Genomic DNA, 10,293 nt, shown 5'->3' with positions numbered 1-10,293 from the left:
TTACTTTTGACCCAGTTATCTCAAGTAAACTTCAGAAAAATATTTTCATGAATTTCATTAGGCTAAATTTCTTTTCCTATTATGTAAAGCCCTACAAATGAACTGGCATTCGTGTGGTTAAACAACAATTCCAAACAGTGGGATTGAATGTGCATTTTTATGGTGTTTTAAAAGGTTTCTGTCCCCTTGAAGCTTTTGTTATATCCAAACTGTCTAGAGGTAGGATGACAATTTACAAACCTAGATGGAAAGAAGTACTAGGATTACAAGTCACAGAAGTGACTTGTTCTGTATGCAGTTTGTAAATTATTTACATTGCTATTTTATTTGTTTCAGTGATATCATTAAGTTGCCATTGATACAGAATACTGCTATAAATTGGAATATAATGAGCTTTTCTAACAACATCTTATTTGCATAGCATGACATGTTTAGCAGTAGATACTAGTGTAGGCTTACATGGAAAATGAAAGATGAAAAATAAGTTACTTAAGATAATCAGGTTAACTGTAATTCTGAGACAGACATGGCATGCCTGCATTTACTGATTGTCACAGCTTAACTTTAATTGTTAGAGCTGACAATGTTTTATCTCTTTTATACATGGCTCTTAGTCCTTCATAGATTAGATCCAACTATTAATTTCCCTTGAAGGGATGGGCACTTGCAGGTCAGTGCTGACTTTAAATTACCGTTTAGTTTTAGAGAAAGTTGAGTAGTCTGGTGAACACATGGGTTGCTTTTCACTTTGGAAGATACCCATAATTGTAATGCTATTTGTCATTTTAAGACTAGGAATATGACCAGAGTTCCCAGACCTACACAGCAAATAAACACTTGTGTCTCTTGGGGGTAGTACTACTAGCCTGCTACTAACTCTGGCTCATTATACCAAGATCATTGAACATTTAGTCCTTTTGATGTACTGTGTATGCGATATATGAGAGTGACTGAGTGGGTGTTGCTTGGAAATGTCCTCTGTCCATCCATAATATAAACAGGCCATACTTAGTGGTCCCTAGGTAACCAGTTTCTGGCTCGGTGTTTAATCTGCTGTGTCCTGGAAAGATTGTATGTTGGACCTGATTCTGTTTGTATTAGAAAATTATCTAGAGTTTGTAGAAATTCTAATGATTTACTATACAGGATTCCAGCATATATAACCTAAATTGAATGCCCTGATAACTCCTTTACCCTATATATCATAGATGCTTAAGCAATGAATCATTTTAATCTTTGGGTTAGGCAGTATCCAACAGACCCAAATAACATCTTTTCTTTGTCTTTTAAAGACTACATCCAGTAAACTGAAATTCATTAACTCATAAGCTAACAGTATTGTACTTTGCTTTTCCTAGCTGTCTGCTCCTTAATGCTGTATGGTCTTTTGTTTTTATATATTTACTAATGATTTATAAACAGTAAATAACCTCATAGCGATTTAAAAATTTCTTCCATTTTCAGTTATCCCAGACTCTTAAATGAAAACAGAACACCAGAAGAGCGAGGGGGAGTCTGTGCTTAATTGCTTGCTATTTTTCTCATTATGCTCTTAGTGTGTGTTTGTATTGCATTTACCACCTCTGGCACTGACAGTATGACTTCTTTCTGGCTGTTCTATCTTGTTTCCAAATGACCACTCAGTATGATGGAGTCTTCACTTTACACATTCGTTTCCAATAGAACTTGGAAAATATGCTCAGATGCTCAGTTAGGAGAAACAGGCTCCTATAAACTGTTTTCTGCATTTGCAGAAAGTGAGGATTTTCAAAGTGAATTTTAGGATTCCCTCTTATGAAAACTTTGATATCAGAAGTGTCTAAGTCTGAAGTCCTGCTAGATGGTGCGTGGTGTGTTCCAACATGTATTACTGGCAGGCAGCTTAAGAGTCCACTCTTGTATTCATTTCTTCTATTTTGTTCCATACAGACCACACATTATCCAGTTGTTATGGTGGTTATTAAATAAAAACATTTTTTACTACAAATGTGACAGTTGCTTTACTCATTTAGGAGTGCTAAAAAGTCTTTTTTGTGTTACAAAACTGTACCATAATTTCCTATCCTGCTCCAGCAGAGTTAAATCTCTAGGTAGATGATATCCTGAATATAAGCTGATAATGTTGTCTTACTTTTTAGCAGGAGTGAATACCTCCTGTTTCTCTGCACACCCACCCCTCCCTTCCTTGAGCATGTACCACCAGCCTACACCTCTGACTTCTGTGCATGGGTTCTTCCTTATTTTTCAGAATAGATTGGATACTGATGATTTTTCTCTCCTAAATCTGTTCATGAAAGTAGTGTTTGCTTTCTCATATGCTGTAATGCTTTCAAACTCTGCATCTTCTTTTCTATGTGCTAGCCTGCTCTTCATACACTGGGAAGGATTTTTCTTTTTGGTCTTTTTGTTTTGCTTTGTTTTTTCTTTATTTTTCCCAAAATAAGGGCAAGCATGATGCATCCAGAATGGCTAAAAACATTCCCTCCCTCCTCCTCTCCATCTCCTCTGTCATCGTAGTGTAAAGAGAAAAATAACTGGAAGAAATTGCTCTTGCTTTCCAGTATCTCCTGGCATGGACACCTATTTACCCTTGCCAGCAAGCTATACATAAAATTTTGCTGCTTAGCTCCTTGACATGGAGGGATTTGTCCTTAAGTCCTCTGAGAGCTGGATTTAAGGCACAAAATAGTCTCCCTTGCCAGTGTGGTTCAGGAGCTACGCAGCACAAAAGTAAAACACAATATTCTAGATTCTGCTGCCTCTGAGCCAGTACTTTAGGCTTTATTGCCCTAAACAATATATAATATATATATTGTTTATATATATATTTTATATATATAATTTTTTGTTGTTGTTATAAAACAAAAAAAAATCTCACACCCAATCCTCCAGCAATACCTGTTTAAGTAGGAAGGACTCAGTAGCAACCATGTCCTCATGATACCTGCATTCCTCTGGAACAACACAGCTTACAAAGTGCAGGTAGAATGCAACGCAATATACAGTAATCTCAGCCAAAGGAATCGGTTGTGAAATGAATTTTTGGAAGACCACATTACTCAAGTGTTTTCATTCTGAAAACTGTAGCAGCTGTTAATTGCTCTTAAATGCTCTTAAATAGAGTAAATGAGTGAAAAAGTCAATGAATTTCAGTAATGAATGCAGACATTGTCATCATAAGATGTTTTACATACTGGTCAATTTTGCATAATTTTTATTTTAAGGTATGTTTAAATGTATTGGTATCTTATACCATATGATTCCAAAAAGGTAATAGCTCTTGACTGTTCTTTTTTTTTATTTATTATAGTCTACTTTTAGAAAGTTCACAGTTTTAGTATTTACTTCGGAACTCTTCTTGTTAGGTAGGGCCTTAGAGGCACTTCAAATACTAGCCCAGAAGGAAAAAGTTGCAGAAATGAGACTTATTATCTTCTTGTTGGTTACTACTCAGGCAAGTTGGCTTGCTAATTCAACAGTGCATACAGATCCATTTATGTCATTCAAACTGCGTTTGCATATATGTTTCACACTGGGCAGCTGAAAAGAAGTTGAAAAGGTGGAAGCACAGGAACTGCAACTGCCCGCTTGGTAATTAATATAGCTAGAGCTCTTATCTGAACTAAGAGCTGGAGCTCTAAACAGAACTTGTAAGATGTATGCAGTTAAAAGCATACTGAAACTTCTGAGACCATATTACTTCCAAATTTGAGTGATGTGGGCTTAAATGGTAACTAATGTTTTCTGGTTTTACCCTCTCTTGCTGAGTATTTTGATGCCAAAAAGTACTAGTACATCTATGTTCATACCTATACTGTCTGAAAGAATGATAATATGCCTATCAGATCCTTACCATGCACTTTGTATTTTGTCAGTTATGACAGCACGCTCATCTGATAAAAAATACACATAGTACTAATGAATAAATATTTTGTTTTTCTAGTTTATATTTTAATTTCTGATCAGACCAGCTGAACACAGTATATAAGAATTTGTTATGTTGAGTTTTGTAACTGAGAATATGTCTTAAAAGGAGTATCTAGATCTGACTAGAAGACTTGTGGTGATGGTTTGTTGTAGCGTGTCATGCTTGCTAATTACAAGTTGATGTCTTATTTTCATTAGTACTTGCTTTAGTTTGTTCTTAGTCTTTTATTTCTGCTAGATTAAGCATTCTCATCTTTTAATTTCCATTGGTTTGGGGTTTTTTTGTTGTTTTTAGCTGTGTGAAGTACAGGCAACATTGGGCTTGCAACAATACTTGGCCAACTAACTTGGCCAATTAAGATTTTCTGCTCTTTAACCCTAAATTCAAAGTCAAGAGCACTTAAAATTATCTTTTATGGTATAACAGAGAACTCAAACTGAAAACCATAAATCTTTTGAGAGCTGACAGCAGCAAACGACATCTTAGCCACAAACCCAACCGAATATTTTATCTTACATACACACATCTTTGCCTGTGAATGTAATTTTCCAGAAATGACTGTCAGTTGAATTACTTTGACAGATGTCACTGTCAGTTGCTCGTCAGGTGAAATTGCCTCTGATACGCTGACTAGTGCATCACCTTTGGCCCTTACAGAAGGTTAATGTGCTACTCCAAGTGTATTTTTCTTGCCTTGGTTCCTACAGGTGTTTAATGTAAGTTACTGTCCATAACGTAGCAAGATGCTTTTGGTCTGGTGGGGTGACAAGAACAGTGGCATCCGGTCTTACTGTAGCAGCAATAGTACTGATAGCCCCCCTCACGTGCCATAATGCCATTTTGAGTCTTTTTTCTTATCCACAGAGCGGAGGTCTAAAGTATTAGTGTGTCTTTATTTCTTTAAGCAGCTTGTGCTCAGAAGTTTCTGGATGGTCTGTATGAGTCAGATAAGACTTTAGGAAGAACAAGTCATTGCAACATTAGAATGCTATGCTGAAAAACTAAAACTACTTCTTGGCAAGGGCAGGTTTTGTGATATTAGCAAATTAGACACTTTTCTTAAAACATCATTTAATCTTTACTTTTAAATTCTAAAGTCAAGTATAGATCTGTAACTTTACAGTGAGCCATAGGCTTAGCATAAGAAGCTGCATGACTTGCAATATGAAAGCATTTTTGTTTGGCTGGTTTAGATTTTTTGTTTAGATTTCTCTTCAGGAGCAAATCTTTGTAACCATATAAGGAATATTCCTTGACTTAATGATTAGTAATAAAGAAATTAATGTTAAGGATTATTAGACATGTAACAGATTAATTAAATCGCAAATGCTGTGATTATTTAAAACTGTAACAAACATACAAGGATTGTATGCAATCCTTTTTTCATCTCGGTTATGGATGAAAAAGTTTTGTACATTTGATTATCTCTTTCATCCTTTTCTAAACCTATCATCTTCTGCATGAAGAAAAAGCATACTAACTAGGAACCTTCAGGGAAGAAAATAAGGAAAACTAAGGGTATATGGAAGGAGGTTTATGAAATCAGAAGTGTAGAGAAGAAGATGAATAGGGACTTACTTCAGTTCCACCATGAGAGGCATAAAATAAAACCAGTGGTATTCAGAGCAAACCAAGGAAGACAGTTTTCCACATAACATTATTAAGCTGCCACATGTTGTAATGGATAGTGAAAATTTACGTGATCTCAAAGGGTGACAGTTCAGATTCCTGGAAGAAAAATAGCTTAAGAACTCTTATAAAAAAGATAACATTTGTGCTCAAAAAGTCTTTGAGCTGCATCTTGCTGAGGTGTAGAAAATATTCTGGAGAAGTATAGCTATGTGCTTGCCTTCATCTTCCTCAGGCATCTGCTGTTGTTCACTATAAGGGTCAAGATAGCAGCCTGGACAGACTCTCTTTCCCCAATATTTTCACTCAACATAGAAGCTGCATCTATTTTAGAAATATTTGAGGAAAATGGAAAGTAGGAAAACACTTTGTATGTTACGTCAGAATTTACCTCTTTGGGGGAAGTCTTGCCTCTTATATTACTTTGAGGATACAGCTGTCTGAAAAAGGCTTTATGGCTTTAGTGTTTATTGCTTCTCAATCGCTTCTGGTTCAAACGGGGTTTTATTGCAAAAAAATTCTCTCTTTGGGAGTGGTGCAGGCTATTGTGTATTCTGGTGGCTGTTAGGTTGGGATGGTAGGCAGTGACTATTTAGTGGTACAAGTGACACAAGAATTTTTAAACATTTCTTACTTAACCTATACAGGCTATATCATGTACAAAGGCAATTATATGTTGATCAGCTAATTTTTAAATGACTAATATATTGTAGCAAACAGACTTTTGCATCTTTTAAAAAATACGTGCTCATACTCATTCTTGCAGGTCCTTACTGCTTTTCTTCATTGACATTTTACATAGTTTTTGTAGTTACCCTGTTTGGACAACAATATATTTCATATTCACTTTTAAAAAGTAGAGAATAAAACCGAAATTCTAGTAATGTCTGTTACATATGAGTAAAATAACTCATCTAATTTGATACATGCAGCCTGAGCTATTACTATTATCTTTCTTGCTTAGTTCTCAGTCTTTAGTAATTTAGTAACTTAAAATACTGTGCAATGAGAGAGATGCAATAGTGCTTTTTTTTTTTTTTTTTTTAATGGGGAAAATAAAGATCTCTTCATCTGCCAACTGCTGTGTGTTTGGGTTTTTTGCTTTTCTCTTAAGTGAGATAATTTTTTACTATTTTTTTTTTACTAGTTTATTAGTTCTCTTACTTATTAGCTAATACTTTTGTTTCTTTCTTCCTTGCACTTTCCCTATTTTTTGCAGCCAGAAAGTTTTTTGTCTCAAATCCAAGTTAATTTCAGAAGCAACACAAAACAATTCTCAGCTAGGATTACTTTTTCTTGACAACATTAAACTATATACTTCATGTTTTTTCTCTGTCTAGTCAAAGCATATTAAGTCATTTAATGATGTTGCAATTTTACAACTAAATATACAATCTCACAAACCTTAAGTTCATGGGCTAAGGTAGTATTGCCCCTGAAAATAATAGGCTCTCATCCTTCTCAATTTGTACTTATTAAATGCTTTGTCAGGTAACAGTACTTACCTACTGATAGAAATAAGTGGTGGTTTTGCACGAGCCTGGAATATAAGACTCCATTATATGAGAACTGACATTTCAGATACAGATGATGTTTTACTTGATACCAAGGAAAAGAAATTTGATAGTATGTGGGTTTGGGTTTTGGTTCATACTCTGTAGTGGCTTGCTGCAGGTTCCTAGTAGTCATCTCTAACTGTGTTGCTTGAGCTTTTCATGTGAGTTCCCTGCTTCTGCTGAAGATTTATGACTTTGCAAACCTTGCTAAATCACCTTTACACATTTGTGATCGCATTGAGCTCAAAGAGGAATTATTACTTTTCTTTTAAAAGAAGAAGAAAAAAAATCTTTGTCTAGTAAGTGCAGGGTATCTGCAGAGAAAAATCCTGGGTTTATAGCTGATTTCCCATGTTATATAGTATGTTATTACTGTTCTTCTTCTTCAATGTTGCAAGACAAAACATTAAGCTACATATTTTATTTGGGGGAGGAGGAATATTTTGGCTTTTTTGGTTTTTTGTTTTGTTTCCAGGACTAAGTATAAATATTTCCAGAGGCATGTGGTTGTATACGAGTTTGTTTCCCTGCTCCATCGCTTGTGATTGGGGCAGGGAGAGAAAAAAAGTACTATTTTAACAGCAAAACCAAACAGTTAAGCCTTGTCTTCCCCCTCTGAATGTACACACCTGTAAGTTACCATAGATTAAAATGAAGTATTTGTGTCGGAGCTGTTTGTTAAAACAGTATTACCTGCCTAGATTCTTGGCGTACTTTCTCCTATTCAAAATCAGTAGTAATTTTGAAATAGAAAAGAAAACATTTTTGTAATGACAGAATCAACTTACTGTAAGCCTCGTCTTGTCCTTAAATTACATTTTCATTCCTATAGAATGAAGAAATAGAAAGATGTTGCGTGCCAATTTGGAAAAGGAGCACTTCCCTTGCTTTCAATACAGGACTGGACTTGATGGAGAATTGGAGATTGGTTTTGCAACACAAAATGTTGGAGATATGTTGCTATTGATTTTGTAAAGACAAAGGCATTTGAAAACCAAAATGTCTATAGATTTCTTCATCATGTACTGTTCTGCCTAAAAAGCAAAACACTGGGGATGGAACTTTCCTAGTGAGGAAATTGGGTAAAAAAAAATAAAAAATAAAATGTTATTGATTTTTAGTAAACTTTGGATTTTCCTAGTACTGGAATATCAGCTTTATTTTTTTTTCCCCCTAAGTAAATAATGAACATGTGGCTCTAAATTACATGTGGAACTTCTTGTAACTCTGTGACTTGAGTCAGATTCACAGACAAAAACTTAATTAGCAGAAAAGTTTACTAAGTGCAACATAGATTCTTGTTTCATTTTAACACTTTGGTCTTTGATAATAAAATCTTGCTGAAGGGAAATGGGACAAATCATGGAAATAGAGAAAGCAAATCTTTAGAGTAGAACAAAGCAATGCTTTTGAAGTTCAATATCAGATGCTAAAAAGGGAAAATGTTTATTTAAATCCCGTATTTGTAGAATCTTTGTAACTACAGTTTTTCTGTAGGTAACCCATCTTAAGCAACATTTTGGTTACATGTTTTATTCATTTTAACTATTCTGGTAGCATGCATATATGACTGAGCAGCAGGATGTCTTTCATGTACAAAACACCAAATATTAGTAAAACTGCACTCCTGTCAATCTCTTATTTAAACAAAAGGAAAAAAGAACTTAGAGGCCCCAGCAGATCTAAAAGGTTTGTCTGGCTTTCTACCAATGCAGGACGATTACAAGTATGTAAGGGTAACAAGCTGAAAATTTCTGATATATGCATGTAAGTAAATATTTTCATAAAGTATAAATGTACTGTAACAGTATTAGTGACATGCTTTCTAATTTTCATAAATGTCTTGTGGCCTTCTGCCTAATCTTTGGAGACAATAACTGTGACACTGATGTATTCAGTGCTATTGTGCCTGTTGTATTAGGGGGGAAAAAAAAGACACTTCAGAATAAGATATTCTGTTTAAGACACATTTGGACAATCCAGGGGGTAAATCTGCCTGGGAAAATGGGATTTAAGTGTCTAGAAAACAAGATTAGCCTTTTCCATTTGATCTTTGGTGAAATCATGTTGAACTGAGATGTTTCAGAGTTGACAGCTCCTAGTGAATTCACTTTTTCTTCATATTACTGAACCGGAGAGCAGAGGCCATGGGCCCTGCTGCCCTCTTATTGTCTTACAGCTCTGTTGAGTCAATTCTCATGCAAGAACTTGTGTTGCATGTATTGAGTAGCTAGGGCTTCACTAATAGTATTTGACATTATAATAGCTTTCCAGCCAAAATTATAGAGAAAGATTAGATGGATTTGAATCTCTGTGATTAATAGGATATGTTACTTCATGCAATTTTTTTTCCTCCTTTGAAGTAAGAATACATAATGAATGTTATAATGTAATTTTAGTCTTTGCAACTTCCTAGAATTACTACCTCAAGTACATGGCAAGAAAGGTAAATAACTATCTCGTTTTAATAAAAATCAAGTATCAGCCTCTGTAGTTAATGAAAAAGGAGGTTATGTGCTACTTTTGACTTTATGTAATTATGAAGGCCACATATGTGGTATCATTTAAAAAAAGAATAACACTACAACAGCTGTGAAACAGTGTGTTGCAGACCAGCTAAATTGAGGAGAAAAATTTTGGTGGAATTATTATCTGTTCGTAATTTTATTTTAAGAGACAATCAGCATTCTAAATGGAGATTAAAAGTACAAAGCCTCCAAAGAATAGATATCTCATGTGGAAGTTGTATCTCAGTTAGCTCTCTTCCTACTCTGCTGTTAATTCAGTTGAGCAGTTTGCATTTATTTTGCAAGAAAGTTAGGGTTGATAAGTACAGAACCTCCTCATCCACAGGTAGACATTTACTGTGTGCAGTGAGAATGCATATAGAGGTATTGGGCAGAATTTTCGAAGCTGAGTATCAGATGTTAGAGAAACCAAGTGTTGCATTTGGAGAAGCTGAACTTAGTAGCTCTCATAAAACCTGATACTTCTGAAAATCAGGCCACTGGTAATTGATATTTAACTATAAAGGAAGGAATACCTGGAACACAGTTGTCTTGTTTCCATTTATTTAATTCTTGTGAGATACACAAAGGAAAAGCAGTGCTGTATAAATTATAAAGATAAACTTGGTTCCAGCAGAATGAAGGGGTCAGCTCGTGCAGAGTCTTTACAGCT

The sequence above is a fragment of the Balearica regulorum genome, chromosome 4, assembly GCF_011004875.1.
Source record: "Balearica regulorum gibbericeps isolate bBalReg1 chromosome 4, bBalReg1.pri, whole genome shotgun sequence".
Lineage (NCBI taxonomy): Eukaryota > Metazoa > Chordata > Aves > Gruiformes > Gruidae > Balearica > Balearica regulorum.
Note: the sequence above shows the minus strand (reverse complement) of the source record.